This window comes from Rhincodon typus, chromosome 20 (genome assembly GCF_021869965.1).
Source record: "Rhincodon typus isolate 14 chromosome 20, sRhiTyp1.1, whole genome shotgun sequence".
NCBI classification, from domain to species: domain Eukaryota; kingdom Metazoa; phylum Chordata; class Chondrichthyes; order Orectolobiformes; family Rhincodontidae; genus Rhincodon; species Rhincodon typus.
Window position 1 is genome coordinate 43484912 of NC_063351.1, and position 21670 is coordinate 43506581.

Consider the following 21670-nt stretch of genomic DNA (forward strand, 5'->3'; position numbering starts at 1 on the left):
ATTTCTGGATTAACACCATTGGATTGTTTACAGTGACCAGTATATCAGCTTCAAATAAAGCACCTGAATGTCATTGCAAAATAACAGTTCTCTCAAATATTGCTCAGTCATCAACTCTCTGACTCCTGTCCTACAACATCTGGCTCGCAACTTAATGAAATGAGTCCTACTGTGCTGTTTATAAATACACATTTGGAATATTTGCATAATTTCTGTAATTTATTATATTTGTCTTTTATCTTTGCGTATTAATTGAGCCCGATGAGCTTTTTATTGCATATGCAAGATGTTAAAAGGGTGCAGTTTTTTAAAAAACCCTGTCTTTAATTCCATTTGAAAATTAAATATTACAAGAAATTTACAATTTAAAGGCTGCTTTATAAATGTTTAAGAACCATCTACGTGTACCGTCAAAGGCATCTCACAGATCTAACAGCCACACTCAAAGCTTGAATAAAAGCAAAATACTGTGGATGCTGGAAATCTGAAGTAAAAAGAGAAATTGCTGGAGAAACTCAGCAGGTCTGGCAGCATCTGTGGACAGAAAGCAGTGTTAACGTTTCTTGTCCAGTGACCCTTCTTCAGAACACAGTGAACAATGGAACAGCGGACAACATGTCTCCCTATCAGGGACTGGTAAGAAAAGGACAGTTGTCAAACCCATATTGTTCTTGAAGAGCTACTGATAACCCCATCCATCTCCTAGGGTGAGCAATGGATGCTTGATCAGAGATATAGAGAAACTAGTCTGAACAAAGTGACCTTAGAGTACAGGTTTATAGTTTCTTGAAAGTGGAGTTGCAGGTAGATAGGAAAGTGAAGGCAGCGTTTGGTATGCTTGCCTTTATTGGTCAGTGCATAGAGTATAGGAGTCGGAAGGTCATGTTGCAGCTGTACAGGACATTGGTTAGGCCACTTTTGGAATACTGCATGCAATTCTGGTCTCCCTGCTATAGGAAGGATGTTGTGAAACTTGAAAGGGTTCAGAAAAGATTTACAAGGATGGTGCCAGGGTTGGAGGGTTTGAGCAACAGGGAGAGGCTGAATAGGCTGGGGCTATTTTCTCTGGAGAGTTGGAGGCTGAGGGGTGTCCTAATAGAAGTTTATAAAATCATGAGGGGCATGGACAGGGTAAATGGATAAGGTCTTTTCGCTGGGATGTGAGGGTCCAAAACTAGAGGGCATAGGTTTAAGGTGAGCGGGGAAAGACTTAAAAGGGACCTAAGGGGCAACTTTTTCACACAGAGAGATGTATGTATGGAATGAGCTGCCAGAGGAAATGGTGGAGGCTAGTACAATTACAATATTTAAAAGGCATCTGGATAGGTACATGAATAGGAAGGGTTTAAGAGGGATATGGGCAAATGCTGGCAAATGGGACGAGATTAATTCAGGATATCTAGTCAGCATGGATGAGTTGGACCAAAGGGGCTGTTTCTGTGCTGTACATCTCTTTGACAGTATAATACAAATTTGAAACTGACTCCTTAATCAGCATGTCACATGATCCTTTGACTGTTGGTATATTTCAACATTACATTTTTCTGGATTCCAGCCCAATCTGCTTTCAACACCTGAACAGAAAACAGCAAGCTGCTGATAGCTGAACCTTTCTCAACTCCGAATCTCCTCAAAAATCAGTTTCTGAAAAGACTACTGTATTTGAAAAGGAGAACAAATTCCCAGAGCACAACATCATATTGCTGCACGGACACCAATATTTAAAGGAATTTTGCTACTGTCCGCCCCCTGGATATGCCTGAATTCAAATCCCCGAGAATAGGAACCCGGAAGGAGGCTCAACAAAACTCAAAACATTAACTGTGTATCTCTCTCTACAGCTGCTACCATGCCTGCTGAGTTTTTCCAGCAATTTCTGTTTTTGAACCTTTCCTGGACTTTGCTTCACATGACTTTACTTCTGCTTTCAATCTATCCTCGACTATAAAATAATTTTCTTTCCTGTTTGCGTTCTTATGTGCTGGTGTGTGCATGTCTGTGGCTGTGCGTGACTGTGTGAAGTCACAAAGACCACCCAAAGTTTAAATGTATGACTAAATATTACTCTTGGCTGAAACTTGAAAGAGTTTGTGTGAGTCTTTTGTTTTGACATTGATTTCACCAAAATAAAACGCTTGAGAAACATACTACAACCTATTCAAAATTAAACCATCTGCTGTGTGAGTTCACCTTCAACAGGATATTTTTCCTTATGTGGCAATTATCTCCCATAATATGAGAAGCTGAGTGTGGATACCATGGTATTGAAGAATCCAACAGATATTTATTTTGACTATCATCTATAAACTTTACATTCCTCATATGTACAAGTGTCTAAGCTAACATTACATTACAAGACAGCAGCTTGTCTCCTGTGAAGTGTCATGTTTCAAGTGATCTTAGGTAAGATGGAGTCTGAGACCTTTATACCCTCAGGTCATATGCTATGATGTAATGATGAAATCATGACCACGCCTCTTAAAGGTGTACTGACCGTGAGACATAACACAATATAGTCTGCTTTCATAAAGACAGTCAGGAGAAAATAGAGTTTATTCAGCCCCTCGCCCCGTCTAATACACAATTAAAAGGGCTTTCTCAGCTATTGCACACTGAACCTCAGTTGTTAAAACTGAACAAACCTTGTGGGGGTCTTGGTGGGTGGGAAGGTTTAGAAGGAAATAACTTTAGGCTAAAGGTTTATGCTTTAGTTGAAAGCTGATACTTTTCATAATACGAAATGTGCCATGTTAATTGTATAGTAATTGTGTTTAATTATAAACAGGTATTAGGCAATAATGGACCTTTACTTGAGCACCTGGCAAGTGGACACAAACGGGTCTGGTGGTACAATAGAAGTGTCCCTAAGTCTGGGTCAGAAGGGCTGGTTTCAATTCCAGTTAAGGATATGATGGCCTTGGAGGTATGTCATAATACATCTAAACAGGTTGATGAAAAATAATAAACAAATAGGCACAGACTAAATCATTGGTTATTGGGTTAGGAAGTGCATGCTTGTCATATGTAACTCCACAAATAAATATGAGTGTACAAAGATTGGCTCCAGTTCATTCCTTTACCTATTGGCTTTCGGGAATAGAACACAGTAGCCCACAGATGGGAGTAAGGGGGCTCCACCAACTGGGAAGCAGGTGGATTTAAGCATATGAAGTGAACTCGGTCCTGGAAGACTAGACAATGAAAGATTAATGTATTTCTAAAGAAAACACATTCTGATCATCACCAACTACGGGTATTCTTGGGAATACTAACTGGTGCCAGGGATGGGATCCGATAACCATGCCCATCTTGCCCATGCCCAATGGCTAGGAGGTGATAAGGATGCACTTATAGTGGCTTATAGTGGGTGCCTACTTGCCAGACACCAACAGAAACAGAAACTGCTGGAAAAGCTCAGCAGGTCTGGCAGCAGCTATGGCGAGAAATCAGAGTTAATGTTTCGGATCTAGTCACCCCTCCACAGACCCTTCCTAATTAGCCAGACACTAATAGGTGCTGAACATTGAACTACTGCTTTCTGAAACCCTCCCACACTGACCCTGCAAAGTCTAGAACCAGGTGCCTTCCCATCAGAACTGTAGGACTTTATGCTGTTCAATTCCACAACTTCAATGCAGGAGTGTCTCTGTCTCTGTGACACCGTGCACCAAAGGCAAGTCTCCTCCAAATGTACAATTCAGAGACACAATGAAATAAAAGTGTACAGAAAGTAAGGCACTTCACAAAATATTTAAAACATTTTTAGATGAGGGGTGAGTCACTTTTAACATTGCAGAGAGGTATTTTTGCTTCATAAACATGACAATAATTCTACCTAACATAATCTCATTATGAATATTTATGTTCCATTCTAATTGAGGAAAGTTGTTGATATCAGAATCTGTCTTTGGTTTAGTGATGACATTCAAATGTAGGCAGACATCCTCTCCTGTACTCTTCTCAGCAATGTGTCATAAATCACATCACAAACAAGAACAGGCTATTCAGCCCCTCAGGCTTGTTCCACCACTTAATTCGGTCATAGTTGATCTCTCGCTCTCTCTGTCAACTTTGCTCTTGAGATTTCAGTGTACATAGAATTTAGGAATAGGGTCGGCCATTTGGCCTGTCAAGCCCACTCTGCCATTCGGTATGATTTGAGTTGAGGTCTGTCTCATTGCCACACTCTTACTCTTTCCTAATAATCCTTGATACTGTTAGAAAAGTTTGAGAATTTGATAGATTTGAGAACTCTATCTATTTCTTGCCTTGACATTGCCTTCACAACTTTCTGTTGTAGAGAATTCCATGGTTACCCATCCTCTGAGTGCAGAAATTTCACAGAATCATACAGAGCAGAAGCAGGCCATTAGGCCCATTGAGTCCACACTGACCCTCCATTGAGGATCTCCCCCACTCTTGCTGCTGTCTTTGTGTGGTTAGCTGTATTGGCATCAAGTTCCTACATACTGACCAACTGGGTGCTAGTGCAAGATGGAGAAACTCTATCCCTACCCCCACACACCCTTCTCACACCTGATCAGGGACATTGTCCTCCCTTATCCTCACCAGAACATCACAGGGTCTATATTGAAGATCTGGCTGGGAAGAGGCAGAAATTCTGAGGAAATTGGAAGGGTCCTGGTGTAGAGGTTGGATGCAGTCATCCTCTGGTCAAGGAGCATAGGTTTGAAACTCACAAAGCAGAGGAAGGGTCACTGGACCTGAAACATTAACTCTGTTTTCTCCTTCACAGATGCTGCCAGCCCTGCTGAGCTTTTCCAGCAACTTTGTTTTTGTTCCTGATTTACAGCATCCGCAGTTCTTTCGGCTTGAAACTCACAAAGGTAGTTGACAGAATTTAAAATCAACTAAAATTGGGAAATTAACACCGTGCTTCAGGAATGGCACCCATAAAACTATCATTGATTTTTTTTTCTGGGGTGGGAACATCTGGTTTGCTAAGATCATTTAGGGGAGGAAATCTGTCATTCTTACCTAGTCTGTTCGACATGTGACTCTTAATTTCCCTCTCAATTTCCCACTCAATTCAAGGGTGATTAGTGATGGGCAATAAATGTTGGCCTTGCCAGTGATACCCACATTTCACAAATAAATAAATGAAATTCTGCCATTTCTACAACAGGTAAACATCAGACATTTTGTGACACTACAAAGCAAAATTTGACAAATCCTCCGATCAAATGCCCTTCCTCTGTGAGGTATCAATCTATGAAAACCTCCTAATTTCCTCCAAACTAGGTAACATAGATGTTAGAATCAAGTCAAATCAACACATTTCTCAGGGAATAAATTGTGCCTAACCATCAGCCAAGTCTCAAGAATAAATAAACACAAGCCTTGCATAATTTCTAATTGTTGGTAAATGTTTAAACAGTTTATTCCCTCACACTGAAATCCTGCCAATCTCTTCCTTTACTCATGATTATGTGTGAGTGATGTTCTCTGCACGGACCCTCATCAACAGAAGTAAATAACACATAACAGTAGCGTGGATGTTCCAGATGATGTGTTCCGCTAAGGTCCTCACTGTCCTGTCAAATGAACATTGAAGATCTCATGGTACCCCTTTGAAGATGGATTCCCCGTATTTATCCCTGACCAAAATCACTGAAATGACTGGACTTATCATCGTTTGCTGTGGGCATTTCTGGCACACAAATTGATTGCTGCACTTTTCAAATTCATTAACGAGCTGGGGGCATCCCAGACTTTTTTTTTATTCACTCATGGGACAGGGGCATCATTGACTGGGCCAGCAGTTATGAGCTGACCCGAGTTGCCCTTGAGAAGGTGGTGGTGAACTGCCTTCTTAAACCATTTCAGTCTATGTGCTGTAGGCTGGGTCAGCATTTATTGCTGGTCCTTAATTGTCCTGCAGGAGGTGGTGGTGAGCTGCCCACTTGAATCGTTGTTGTCCATGTGATATAGGTGCAGGATAACTGCTTGTCCATTTTTGGATGTGTTAGTCAAGACACAACAAATTATAACTCTCAAATACATCACAGAATATTCTGCTGCTTTTCACACAATACAACAGCGCTACAATTGAAAAATAATTCATTGGCTATAAAGTAATTTGGGTATTTTCTGTGGTTAGGAAAGGCGCTATACTAATGCAAGCGCTTGGTTTTCTCGAAATGCAAAAAATTACATTCCGAAGTGTCATTTGCGTTTGAAATACATAATTGTTACAACCTTCTTGTGACAGTGATGAACCCCTGTCAAGCTACGCCAAGTCTGAATGGTCAATCTGTTGGGTTGGACTCTGAGAGAACTCTCGGGGCTACAGTTCCCACATTGTCTGATGGTCTGTCAGCAGACTGGGACCAAAGTGTTCAGAGGCTTTTTTTCTGCTTAAGTTTTTACTCAGTCATAAAAATTTGCCATCAATTGGCACCATTGCTCATCGTTTTTAAAGCATAGCATAAAACAATCCGCACTAAAAATGTTCCTTTATGTATTTAAGAGTTATAATCTGGTGCAGCTTGATCAATACATTTGAAAATGGTTGAGCGGTTACTCTTTTTACTGGTGATGGTTGAGAACTGAACGTGGAATGGATTACTGGAAAATACCCTTTTCTATTTCTTCAAACTTTGTCGCGGGATTTTCTACCTTCGCTTGTGCAATTGCCACAGAATCATAGAATCAAAGAGTCATAGAGCTGTACAGTGCGGAAACGGACCCTTTGGTCCAACTTGTCCATGCTGACCAGATATCCTAAATTAATCTAGTCCCATTTGCCAACATTTGGCCCATATCCCTCTAAACCCTTCTTATTAATGTACCCATCCAAATGCCTGTTAAATGTTGTAATTGTACCAGCCTCCACCACTTCCTTTGGCAGCTCATTCCATACACGCACCACCCTCTGTGTGAAAACGTTGCCCCTTAGGACCCTTCTTTATCTTTCCACTCTCACCTTAAATCCATGCCCTCTAGTTTTGGACTCCCCCACCCTGGGGAAAAGACCCTGACTACTGACACTATCTATGCCCCTAATGATGTTATAAACCTCTAGAAGGTCACCCCTCAGCCTCTGACGCTCCAGGGAAAAGCGCCCCAGCCTGTTCAACCTCTCCCTATAGCTCAAACCCTCGCAACATCCTTGTAAGTCTTTTCTGAACCCTTTCAAGTTTCACAACATCTTTCCTACAGCAGGGAGACCAGAATCCAACAGAATAGAAGGAAATCCAAGTATTTTCAATGTACTCCTGCACCCACTCTTTCCCCATTGCCCTGCAATGGTTTTCTTATTCAAATATTAATTTCCTTTTCAAAGATACTATTGAATCTGCTCCCAATGCTCTTGAGGGTCAGGACAACTCATTACACAGAGATAGTAGGAACTGCTGATGCTGGAGTCAGAGCTAACAAGGTGTAGAGTTGGATGAACACAGGCAGCATCAGAGGAGCAGGAAAGCTGACGTTTCGGGTCCGGACCCTTCTTCAGAAATGGGGGAGGGGAAGAGTGCTCTGAAATAAATAGCAAGAGGGGGAGGCGATGATAGAAGGTGGACAGAGGAGCAGATAGGTGGAGAGAAGTTGGACAGGTCAAGGAGGCGGGCTTGAAGCCAGTAAAGGTGAGTGTAGGTCGGAAGTGGGGATGGGGGTTGGTCAGTGAGGTGGGAGGAGTGCATAGGTGGGAAAGAAGACAGACAGGTCAAGGAGGCGGGGATGAGAGGGGGTGCTGATCTTGGGATGAGGTCGGGGGTGGGGAGATTTTGAAGCTCGTATAGTCCACATTGAGACCATTGGATTGTCGGGTTCCAAGGCAGAATATGAGGTGCTGTTCATCCAGTTTTCTGGTGGCATCGTTGTGACACTGGAGGAGGCCCTGGATGGACATGTCGCCCAGGGAGTGGGAGGGGAGTTGAAGTGGTTCGCGACTGGGAGGTGTTGTCGTTTGTCGCGAACTGAGCGTAGGTGTTCCACAAAGCGGTCTCCGAGCCTCCGCTTGGTCTCCCTGATGTAGAGGAGGCCACAACGGGAACAGCGGACACAATATACAACATTAGCAGATGTGCAGGTGAACATCTGTTTAATGTGGAAGGTTTTCTTGGGGCCTGGGATGGAGATGAGGGGGGAGGACATCCCTCATTTCCCATTATCAGAAAGACAGAGAGGGTATAAAAGAAAGGTAGGGATGAACAAAGTTGTAAGGAGAAGTGTCAAAATAGTGCAAGGAGTTGAGGTGATCTAACATCGAAACAGAGAACAAGATTGTGCGATAGAAAGACAGATAGAGTGGTTGATTGTTTGAATGTTTGATGCTGTACTGGAGTCCAGTGGGTGAGCTTTCCCTTATGCCAAAGGTGGGGAAAACAAAGAAAATAGATGAAGATAGATAGAAGGAACAAGAGAGAAAGAGGGCGACCTGAAAAAGTAAGGAGTAAGCTATGTAATGCAGAGACATCCTCCGCTACGGGAGTGCAATGGCCAATAAAACAAGCATTAATGAATAAGAATAAAAGGCAAATGAAGCAAAACTGCAAAAGTGAAATTATCAGACCCTTCTCAACTGACTGATTTGATTAAAGGAATGGATTCCTTGGTCTCCACCTGAAAGGTTGAAGCGCAGTAGGGGGAGATAGGGGGTGGAGTGTGTTCTGTTGTGGGGAACCATTGGGGCACAGACATTCCAGACTGGAAATGGAGAGGATAGCGCCTCCTAGAGGGACAGAGGGTCTCACCTCACAGAGAGGTCAACCTATCAGAGGCCATTAACTCTCCTGTTTTTTTTGGGACAGCGGTGTATGCTGTTGGATCAGGATTCAGGTCAGTGTTTCAGGAACAAAAACAAGTTGCTGGAAAAGCTCAGCAGGTCTGGCAGCATCTGTGAAGAAAAAAATCAGAGTTAACGTTTCGGGTCCGGTGACCCTTCCTCAGGATTCGGTTTTGTTTTTGTTCCAGTGTTTTGTGATTTCTGCTCACAAGTCCGAGTGAAATGGTTGGTTGTGCTGAGGTGTGAGAGACTAATGGGGATTGTGCAATCTGAACGTGGGGTAAAGTATTGGGGGGTGGGGTTCAGGTTTAAAGACCATGGCTTTTTATTTTTGTGCTTTTTAAAACTGTGGACCTGAAATGAGAAAGAACTGTTTTGAAAACCAAGCATTTACAGGGATGGCTGTATGAACGTAATTAATTTTATGCGTATTGTGAACAGTTTGTGTAACAATGAGTTCCAGTAACATGCAGACAGATTGGAGCTGATTAGTTGCTCATGAGTGAATCATTCGGGAAAAGGTTGAGGACAAATCTTTGTACCAGCAAGAACCAACTCAACAGATCTTGGGATCAAAGACTATGGAAATGTCTTTCCAGTTTTCTCTCTTCCTGAGTGCTGTTTGTCCCTGTTTATATTAGCGTGTGTGTGTGTGTGTGTGTGCGCGTGTAAAGGAGGTTTAAAATTTTAATCTGTAAAGTTTACTTGACTGAAGTATTTACCTGCAGTTGGAATGTATTGACCTGTAATAAATAGTGATTTGTGTTAAGTACAGATACCAGGTTTGTGTTTTCTATGAACATAAGTTTGAAATTTAGGTGGAATGGGGATCTTGTGTATTGCTTTTAAAAACTTTATGACGACTCTCGGAAGAGCGGGACTTGACTTCCCATGCCCTACCCCAGTGAGTCATGACATGGCACCATTAAAGAAGGGCACCCACTTTGACTGGCACTGGCCTGCTGATCTGGTTCGTACTCCTATCGCAGTGAAAAAAAACCTGCCATCAGTGGGATGGCAATTTAGAGGCAATGAATTGCCCTCTTAAGGCCTCAACTGGCCCGCATTGGCAGACCATTAAAAGTCAAACCCCTGCCTGTTGGTGTACACTGGGGGACAGGGTTAAGAGGCAGGCTGCCTTCTGGAGTGAATGAGACTCTCAGTGTTAAACACACTAACTCAGGAGAGTAAAGTAGAGACCCACGTGATTGAAAAGCAGCAATATGTAAGCTTCCAGCAGGCAGGAGGATCAATACCTTCCCAGCCCCCAGCACTTCTCAATATCCAGCCAGGGGCCCTGCAGGCACCATGGTACCTCAGTGGTTAGCACAGCTACCTCACAGTGCCAGGCTCACAGATTTGATTCCACCCTTGGGTGACTGTCTGTGTGGAGTTTGCACATTCTCCCCGTGTCTGCGTGGGTTTCCTCCCACTGTCCAAAGATGTGCAGGTTAGGGTGGATTGGCTGTGTTAAATAGCGTCCAGGGATGTGAAGGTTAGGTGGACAAGCCATGGGAATTGCACGGGGATGGGGTCTGGGTGGGATGCTCTTCAGAGGGTCAGTGTGGACTCAATGGGCCAATGGCCTCCTTCCACACTGTAGGGGCTCTGTGATTCTAATTGGACGTCACTGTGTAAGGTGATGAATCAGTTAGGACTTGCCTGTCATTGGGAGAAATGGCACTCAAGTCCGGGATGGGAACTGCGCAAATGGATCATTGTGAGCGATATGAGTGAGGGAGAGGGTCACCTTTGGTCTTAAATAATTATTTTCCATCCCCTCCCTATTTTGTAGCTGCTGTTGGTGAACTATTTAACAAGTGCTGCTGAGTCTCCTATTATTCATTCATACGTAGACTGGTGCATTCCAGGGACTTTAATTACACACAGATCCTCCTTGTATTGTTCAAGGAAAGCAATCACAGAAAGGGCTAAAATAATGCCACAGCAGCATTCTTAATGGCATGATCACTCTCATCTCTGCATCCAGAGGTCATGGGTTGAAGCCTCACTTCAGAAACTTAAGTAGAGGCTGAGAAACCAGGTTAGGAGTGACGGAGCTCTACAAAGTGGGAGTTGCCATTTTAACGTCTCGTCTGAAAGCTGAGACATTGTCTGTTCTCTTTGGATGGTACGCAAATTCCAATGCCACCATATCTTGAAGGAAGTGGGTGAGTTATATTGACCTGGATAATATTTATAACTCAATGAGTACCACTACCAAACACATTTTGTGTGCATTTCCGTGTGTGTCTGTGGGAGCTCACTGTGGGTAAACTGTCTGCTGCATTCCCTATGTTACAATAGTGGCTACACTTCACAAGCTACTTCATTGGCCGTGAAGTATTTGTAGTGTGCTTTGCGATTGTGAACACTCTATGTGAATATTAAGTACTTTATTCTTTCCTTTCTTGTGCCTTCTAAATGTTCTGAAGATGAATATTTAATTAGGCATGATGAAAAATGTAGAATGCACTCCCTAATCTGTGTAGAACAGGTTTAATTAAGTTTGTCTGATCGCAGATCCAAATGCAGTGCTTGAATGCACTGGCCAGTGGGTGAAGCTAGTGAGTGACAGAATTGTAGAAGGAGGCCATTCAGCCCATCATATAGAACCTGCACTGGTTCTATGCCCTAGTGCTAGTCTCTTGCCTTTTCCCCATATCCCTGAACACGATTTCTATCCAATACCCAATGGAATGCCTCAACTGAACCTGCCTCCACCACATTTCCAGACAGTACATTTCCATACCCTAACGACTGTGTTTTTCTTATGTCACCCTTGCTTTATTTCTATTTCACTTTAAATCAACACCCTCTCGCTTTTGTTTCTTTGTCAAGCAGAAACAGCTTCTCCCTATCTCCTCTGTCCTCAGCTTATGATTTTGAAAACCTCCATCAAATCTCCTCTCAGCCTTATTCTCTCCAAGGAGAACAGTCCCAGCTTCTTCAATCTATCCTCAGGGCTGAATGTTGTCATACATGGAGCCTTTCTTGTAACCAGCCTCTGCACTCTCTCCAACGAGTTCACATCCTTTCTAGAATGTAGCCCCCACAACTGCACACAATACTCTAACTGAGGTCCCATTAGTGCCTTGTACAAGTTCAACATCACCACTTTAATCTGTGCCCTATGCTGCTAACTGACTCTGACTCCTGGCTTTCACAAAAGGAAGACCAGACGTGCTATGGACAATGTGTAGTTTGAAAGTTCTTTAACAGTCTAGGAACACAGGAATAGGAGTAGGCCATTCAGCCCCTCGATCCTGCTCTGCCATTCAATAAGGTCATGACTGATCTGCGGCCTAACTCCATATACCTGTCTTAGTCCCATATCCCTTGATATCCTTGTTTAATAAAAAAATTGCCCATCTCAGATTTAAATTTAACAATTGAATTAACATCGACTGACATTTGAGGAAGACTGTCTGAAGCCTCCACTACCCTTTGTGTGTTGAAGTGTATTCTGACATCTATACTGATGGCCTGGCCTTAATTCTCAGTCAATGCCCCCGATTCTAGAATCTTCAACAGCTGGAAATAATTTATCTTTATCTATGCTGTCTTTCCCTGATAATATCCTGAAGACTTTTATTAGATCACCCCTTAACTTTCTTAATTCAAAAGAATAAAGCCCTAATTTGTATAATCTCTCCCCATAACTTAACCCCTGAAGTCCGGGTATCATTCCTTTAAACCTGGCCGCTCCAGGACCAAAACATCCTTGCTAAGGTGTGGTGCCCATTTCTGCTCACAATTACTGTTTGAATTTAGAATGACCTCTGCATTACCCTGAGATATGTAAAATATACATCAACTCAGTCCAAACATAACAATTTAAGCAGACGATCGTCCTGTAAAGTTGCTAAACTTGGAGAACTGTACATTCTGATCTGAGTTACAAAAGATCACTTGTTTTTTAATTCATTCACAGGATGAGGGCATTGCTGGCTACGCAGCATTTATTGCCCATCTCTAATTGCCCAGAGGGCAGTTAAGAGTCAACCACATTTGCTCTGAAGTCACATGTAGGCCAGACCAGGTAAGAATGGCAGTTTCCTTCCCTAAAGGACATTAGTGAATAAAATGTTTCGTTTTCCCAACAAACAACAGCGGATTCATGGTCATCATTAGACTAATTCCAAATTTTTAATTGAATTCTGTTCAATTCTGATCCCCAGAACATTACCAGGGTCTCTGGATTAATAGTCCAGTGATAATACCACCAGGCCTAATAAATTCAGTGAGCCACCAATGTTGCAGGTAGATTTTAAGGTGGGACCAGGCCCTGTGGTGACACTGTACTACTTGACTCATGAGACTGTGACAGTGAAGCCTGACTTTGGAGCCTGCAGTCTGAAGCTGGGCATATAGTCATCTGATAATTACAGAAAAACATAAGGAAAAGGAGCAGTGGTAGGCCAGTTGGCCCATGGAGTTTGCTTCATCCTTCAATACAACCATGGTTGATCATCTCCCTCAACACATCTTCACATATTTCAGTTCCCCCCTCTGAGGGAAGAAATTTCTCCTCAGCTCATTCCTAAAAGGTCACCCCCTTCTCCTGATCCACTATGATTCCTAGCTCAAAACTCTCTGGCCAGGGGGAGTTGCTCCTCAGCATCTCCACTATCAAGCCCAATGGGAATTTTACATGCGAAAATGAAATACCTCTAAGCCCGAGGGAATATGGGCACATTGTACTTGACCTTTTGTTTCCCAGCATATCTGAAGAGATTTGGGTCATTCATCTTGTTCAATATGACTGAAAGGGAGCATCTAGCGACTGGGCTCCTAAGAGCATGTAGAACACGAACCATCATAAGTACCTACTATCAATTCCTTTGAACAGCCTGAGCAGGACGCGGAGACACACTTTGGAGTATACCCATGGCATGGTCTTAAAACTTTCCCCTTTAAGTAGATTCCAGCCTCACTCCAGAGATGTGAACACATAATCTCAGCTGATGCTACAGTGCGGTGTTGAGGGAATGCTGCACTGTCAGAGACAGTGCCTTTTGGGTGAGCTGTGAAACTGAGACTGTCTGCTCCTCTCAGGTGTACATGGTATTACTTACAGAGTCCTCCTGGAGACAGCCCTCAGCAAATGTTACTGACACAAATTAGCTGGCCACTGAGGAGAAGGTGCTGGACATCTTAAACACATAAAGGTGGATCAATCCCTGGGACCTGATCAGGTGTACCCTAGAACTCTGTGGGAAGCTAGGGAGGTGATTGCTGGGCCCCTTGCTGAGATATTTGTATCATCAATAGACATGGGTGAGGTGCTGGAAGACTGGAGGATGGCTAATTTGGTGGTGATATTTAAGAAAAGTGGTAAGGAGAAGCCAGGGAACTATAGACCGGTGAGCCTGATGTCTGTCGTATGTAAGTTGTTGGAGGGGATTCTGAGGGACAGGATTTACATGTATTTGGGAAGGCAAGGACTGATTAGGGACTGTCAACATGGCTTTGTGCTTGGGAAATTGTGTCTCACTGACTTGATTCAGTTTCTTGAAGAAGTGAGAAAGAAAATTGTTGAAGGCAGAGTGGTGGATGTGGTCTATATGGACTTCAGTAAGGAGTTCCACAAGATTCCACACTGTAGATTGATTAGCAAGATTAGATCACATGGAATCCAGGAAGAGCTAATCATTTGGATACAAATTTGGCTTGAGGCAGGAGACAGAGGGTGGTGGTGGATGATTGTTTTTTGGACTGGAGGCCTGTGACCAGCGGTGTGCTGCTAGGATCAGTACTGGGTCCACTGCTTTTTGTCATTTATATAAATGACTTAGATGTGAACGAAGGAGGAACGGTTAGTATGTTTGCAGATGACACCAAAACTGGAGGTTAATGGACAGTGAAGAAGGCTACCTCAGAGTACTATGGGACCTTGAGCAGATGGGCCAATGGGCCGAGGAGTGGCAGATGGAGTTTAATTTAAATAAATGTGAGGTGCTACATAAAGGCAAACCAGGGCAAGACGTATACAGATAATCGTAAGGTCCTGGGGAGTGTTGCCGAACAAAGTGACCTTGGGGTGCAGGTTCATAGTTCCTTGAAGGTGGTGCTGCAGGTAGACAAGGTATTGAAGAAGATGTTAGGTACGCTTGCCTTTATTGCTCAGTGTATTGAGAAAGAAGTTGGGAGGTCATGTTGCGGCTGTAAAGGACATTAGTTAGGCCCCCTTTGGAATACTGCATTCAATTCTGGTCTCCCTACTATAGGAAAGATGTTGTTAAACTTGAAAGGGTTCAGAAAAAAATTACAAGAACGTTGCTGGGTTTCGAGTGTTTGAGCTATAGGGAGAGGCTGAATAGGCTGGGGCTATTTTCCTTGGAGCACAGGAGGCTGAGGGGTGACCTTACAGAGGTTTATAAAATCATGAGAGGCATGGATAGGGTAAATGGTCAAGGTCTTTCCCCTGGGGTGAGGGAGTCCAAAACTAGAGGGCATAGGTTTAAGGTGAGACTGGAAAGATTTAAGAGGGACCTGAGGGGTAGTGTTTTTCCATGCAGAGGGTGGTACGTGTATGGAATGAGCTGCCATAGGAAGTGGTGGGGGCAGGTACAATTACAACATTTAAAAGGCATCTGGATGGGTATATGAATAGGAAGGGTTTAAAGGGATATGAGCCAAATGCTGGCAAATGGGACTAGGTTAATTTAGAATATCTGGTTAGCATGGATGAGTTGGACTGAAGTGTTTGTTTCTGTGCTGTTTGACTCTATGACTCTCTCTGCCAGATGGTGTGTGTGGAGCCTTGATATTGCGGTGAGATGATTAGTGTTTTTTGCGATAATTCTGGCAGACTGCACACACATGGGAGAAGAGGAATTTAAAAATGAAAAAAGTCCAATAGTTCACCTTTTACTATTCTGATAATCGCATGAAACACCAAAGTTGGAGTAATCGGCTAATCATAGCAATCAATGTCTATCAATGAATAAACCACAGACCCAAAAACATTAGTACTACTTTAGGGTCTGAACAGGTCACAGCATGGAAGCAGGCCATTCAGCACAGTGAGTCCTCATCAACCCTCCTAAGAGCATCCCACCCAGACCCCTACCCTATCCCCATAACCCTGCATTTCCCATGGCTAACCCACCTACCCTGCACATCTTTGGACTACGGAAGGAAACCCACGCAGACACAGGGAGAACATGCAAACTCCACACAGATAGTCACCCAAGGGTGGGGTCAAACCCAGGTCCCTGGCGCTGTGAGGCAGCAGTGCTAACTACTGAGCCACCATGCGGTCTTGTGGTTGTGTCCCTACCTCTGATCCAGGAGGCCCATGTTCAATTCCCTGCCCAGAGTTGTGTCATAACAGTTGATTAGAAAATATCTACAACAGACTCAGACATGAGGTGACGGTGAAAGAACTGGGGAGTATAATGATCTGTTCCTCACAAGTAGTGTTACACCAAGCACAAATCATGCTTTAAATTACTCAAATACGATATGTCCAAATTGTTATTTTCTGAAAGAAATCCATCTACACTGTTTTTGAGTGAATCAATACTAAGTGCCTTCACCTTCAATCTTCTGTTCCAGGGAATGACCACTTATTGAAACATCATTTCTCAATTAATTTGCTGTGTTCCTTTAGTTCAATTTGTTCAGAGACAGCTTGTCATGGTCTACATCATCGAGTGGCCTTTAAAATGCTGAAGGTAGCAGTCACATCATTCTCCCAACCTTTTTTCAAGTCACAACACACGCACTGTTCCTCCTATGCAGCTGGTGGTCTGAGACCTGGTCAGAAACACAATTGCTGGAGACTGTGCTGCAGTGGGTCCCTGCCTTTCTTTGAGTGGAAATGCTTCTGTGATACAACAGCGACATTACTCTTGCCCAAAGCAAAAAGATTTAAAAGCAATCCCCTTGAACCATTGATTGAGGAATTCTTAAGACAAGAGGAAAATGTGCAAAAACTAAATTGAACTTATCATCTGTTTCAGGGTTATCTTGAAGTGTGAGTTGGCGTCTGCCGTGCTTTAGCAGGTAACACTTTCATCTCTGTCAGAAACTGTAGGCTTAAGTCCCACTTTAGAGAAGAGTATGTAGGCTGATTCTCCCAACGCAGCATATAGAGAGTGCTGCACTGTCAGAGGAATTGGAATGAAATATTAATCCTATGCCTTCTCAGGTGGATGTAAAAAGCCATTTATATTACTTTGCATATGAGTTCTGGACCCAGTATTAATCCCTCCGGAAAATAACACATGTCCTGGCTAGATGAAATATTGCTATTCATTGGAGCTTGCTGCAAGCAAATTCTCTGCTGTGTTTTTTACATCACAACAGTAGCTGTACATGAACCAGACCTCATTGGCTGTCTCATGCTCTGCAATGACTTGAGCTTGTGAATATAGATGGGTGACTCGTTCTCTCAGTATTTCACTGAGCCTCATGACCTATTTACTCTGTTTTCATTTGAGGGCATTGGTTGAGGATGGATTGTTGGTCAGGACATTGAGGCATTGTCTTTCCTTGTCCAAGGATAATGTCAATTGAGATTTAATAGTTCACTAAACTTCGGTCATGTAGTTGGGGGCAGTGCAGAAATCGTTCACAACTGCACTGGGCTGCACGTTAAAATCAAGAGGTCCATATCTAGGGGGGCAGAGTCATAGAGTCGTAAAGATGTACAGCACAGAAACAGACCCTTCGGTCCAACTCGTCCATGCTGACCAGATATCCTAAATCAATCTCATTCCATTTGCCAGCCTTTGGCCCATATCCCTCCAAACCCTTGCTATTCACATACCCATCCAGATGCCTTTTGAATTGTGTAATTGTACAAGCCTCCAGCACTTCCTCTAGCAGCTCATTCTAGACGTACACCACCAGAGATTGAACATAATTGGTAAGGGGGATTAGCGGAGAGTTGAAGGGGATGTTACTTGTCATTGAGAAAGTCGTGGGACTCAGATCTTACAGCCTGAAAGGGTAGCGGCAATAGAAACCCTTGTTATATTAAAAATAAAACACTTGGATATGCATTTAAGATAAGCTCCAAGGTTATGGACTAAGAGTTGGTATTAGGTTGGCTAAATTATTCACATCCAACACTGATATGATTGGCTGAATGGCCTTTCCCTCCACTGTAGGAGTCTGTGATTTTATAAAACCTTGCAGTGAGAAGAAAGTGCTACCAACTGAATCAAGGTAAAAAGCAGAACAGAAATCACATCAAGGACTGAGTGGAGCAGGACATCAATCATATTTTTGCATATTGGAATAAATTATTCTAATAACATCCATTACTAGCAGTACTATAGTCAGCAGTGTACAACAAAAGCTCCAGCAGCAAGTAATATCCCAGGCAGTGTCAACAGCAGACAGGTTTCCCTGTTATACTGATGTGTGCATGTGAAAGAAATGTCAAATTTTTCAGAATTGTGACAGTTACAATCTGTCGGTGTAAAAAAGTGAGATCTTAATTTCCATAACGCCCTTCTAAACCTCAGGATGTCCCAACACAATTTATAGCTGATGAAAAGTAGGCACTGCTAAAATGTTGGAAAAATGACAGCCAATTTCCACACAGTAAGCTCCTATCATCAGCAATAATGACCAGATCGTCTGTTTGTCAGCACTTTTGTTGAGAGGTAAACATTAGCTAGGGCACCAGGGAGAAATATCCTGTTCTTCAAATTAGTGCCAAGGATAATTTATATCCAACTGGCGTGGATGATATGGGCTTCAGTTTAAATTCTCATCTGGAAGATAGCTCTCCTGACAGTGCAGCACTCTATCACCCCTGTACCAGGAAGGTCAGACCAGGTGTGGTGCTCACAGTCGTGGAGGGGTACTTCAGCTCATGACTTTCCGATGTGTGCTTCATACTGAGGCATAGCTGGCCTTCAGCATTTACGCAACCCAGTTAGAAGACAGCCCAGCAGCAAAACATTTTAAATATGAAAACTTAACCATTAGGCTCTGTGGAATCTAGATACAGCTCTAATATAAATTCACAACCCAATTCAAAATCCTATGTAAATAAAAGCCAGGTTCATATAAACACTCCTTCTCTAAGCCAGCTTATTACAGCTCCTTCAACAATAGTTAATACAAATCATTATCAATAACTTTATGACACAGATGGTCTATAAAGAGGTACTTAAAATGATGGATAGATCAGACGGACAGGACATACTACAGACTGGATGAAGCTCTTGTTTGATGTTGTGAAACAATATTGCTCAGCAGGTTTCCTGGCGGTTCAGCAACAGTGTTTCAGGAGAGAGGGGTGTCCAGGGTGGGGCAGGGGCTAAGGTAAGGTAAAGGTAAAATTGCGATTGTCCCTGTCTGTCATTAGGTGGCGAGAGAGAGAGAAAGAAAGAGACAATTGGCAGAAGTTCAGTGAGACAATCACCACCAAATCACAGACAAGGGGGCGAGGTTGAGATAATAGGATCTTCTTGGAGACATCAGCTGGTACCGGAACTGAACCCATGCTAATAGCAAGACGCTGCACCACAAATTAGCTGACCAAGCTAACCAAGACACAGAGCCCTGGGCACCCACAACCCAGTGTTTCCTGTTGGATGATGCATGTACTGTGCAACGAGAGGAAGGAAAGACACTGTGTTTAAAGGATCAGTTGACATTGACTGGTACATGAAGAATGATTAAAAGGGGAGGGATTGCAAATGGTGACTGGCACATGTTTATCACCCACAACAGCCCCCCTCCACCAATCCCGCTCCCCCTCCATATGCCAGCTGTACCTTCATGAGCCACACTCTTCCTTCTGGGTACAAGTTCCTCATCTCAGTTAACACACTACAGTGCAGGGCTGAGGGAGTGCTGTACTGCCGGAGGTCATACAGCACAGAAACAGACCTTCAGTCCAACCAGACTACGGGCCATAATCCCAAACTAAACTAGCTCCACCTGCCTGTGCTCGGCCCATATCCCTTCAAACCTTTCTCACTCATGTACTTAGCAAGTGTTGTTTAAATGTTGTACCTGTAGCCACATCCACCACTTTCTCTGGAAGTTGATTCCACACACAATCCAATGACTGTGTAAAAAATTGCCCCTCATGTCTTTTTTAAATCTTTCTCCTTTCACCTCAAAACTATGCCCCCTAGTCTTGAAATCCCCACCCTAGGGAAAAGACACCTGCCATTCACCATATTTACATCCGTTATGGGGTTAAAAACCTCTATAAGGTGACCCTTTAACCTCCGATGCTGTAGTGAAGAAAGTCCCAGCCTCTCCTTTTGACTCAAACCCTCCATTCCTGGCAACATCCTGGTCAATCTCTTCTAAACCCTCTCCAGCTTAATAATATCCTTCCTATAACTGGGCGACCAGAACTGGGCACAGTATTCCAGAAGAGGCCTCATTGATGTCCTGTACAACCTCAGCATAGTGTCGCCTGTCCTTTGAAATGTTAAAGCATAAACCCCTAATGTCCTTTCAGAGGAATGTAAAAAATCCCACGACACTGTATGAAGAAGAGCAAGGGGAGTTTGCCGATGCCCTGGTCAATATTTATCCTTCAACCACCATAGAACATAGAACATAGAACATTACAGCGCAGTACAGGCCCTTCGGCCCTCGATGTTGCGCCGACCTGTGAAACCAATCTGAAGCCCATCTAACCTAAACTATTCCATTATCATCCATATGTTTATCCAATGACCATTTAAATGCCCTTAAAGTGGGCGAGTCTACTATTTTTGCAGGCAGGGCATTCCACGCCCTTACTACTCTCTGAGTAAAGAACCTACCTCTGACATCTGTCCTATATCTATCACCCCTCAATTTAAAGCTATGTCCCCTCGTGCTAGGCATCACCATCCGAGGAAAAAGGCTCCCACTGTCCACCCTATCTAATCCTCTGATCATCTTGTATGTCTCTATCAACACAAGTATCATCTAGTCATTATCGAACCACTGATTGTGGGGGTTTGCTGTATATAAATTGGCTGCTATGTTTCCTAGATTATAACAGTGGCTACCATTCAAAAAGGGCTTTCTTGGCTATAAACCAGCTTGACGTGCCCAGCTTCCTACAAGATGTGATGGAATTGCAAATTCTTCCTCTGTGCATGAGTTTGTAGCTTTAGAAATATCAGTGTAATTGTGAGATGTACATAACTGGTCATTTACACACATTAAACTACAATCACCCGATGCTGCCTGTGAATATTTTATCTGGATGTGAGTCTGAGAGGCTAAGAGATGGAATGCTCAGTTTAATATCAAAGTTTGAGGAACACTGCATCAAGCATCTCTCAGCACTGCACCATACTATGAGCCTCGATTATATCCTGTGATTGGGTAATGTGTTCCTAACCTTCTGACAGCTTAAAGAGCATTTGTGACTGCCCTCTGGTTTATCACATTCAGAGTGAATGTTCCTCAGATTATATACATTAAATTCCAATAATATTCACAGGAACAACATTAACAAAGTATATTTAAATAGCACCTTTAACATTGTGAAGCATCCCTAGGCTCTTCACAAGAGTGATCATCAAATACATTTTGATGCTGAACCGCAAAAGGAGGCATGAGAGCAGTTGCCCATAGCTTGATTAAAGGGCCCACAATCAAGGCTCACACCATCATGACTTGGAAATATATTGCCATACTTTCAGTGTCACTGGGTCAAAATCCCGGAACTGCCTCCCTAACAGAAAGAAGTTGAGGCTAAAACATTGAATGCTTTCAAGGAGGAGTTCTTTTTATTTCTTAGAGATAAAGGGACTAAAGGGTATGGAGTGGAAGCAAGAAACAGTACTGTGCTGGATGATCAGCCATGAACAGGCTGACCGGCCCACTCCTGCTCCTATTTTCTGTGTTGTGTAGTTCTAGTACGCACAAGGGTACCGCTTTGTGAGCCCGACTGACAACCCTAGATTGGTTGTCAATACAAATCTTCACAAACTC

General features: G+C 43.2%; 1 protein-coding gene across 1 annotated transcript in view; it reads right to left on the reverse strand.

The window, feature by feature from the left end:
* LOC109913141 (zinc finger matrin-type protein 4-like) overlaps nt 1–21670 on the reverse strand; it is a 215192-nt gene that overhangs the window by 154737 nt on the left and 38785 nt on the right. The window lies entirely within an intron of this gene.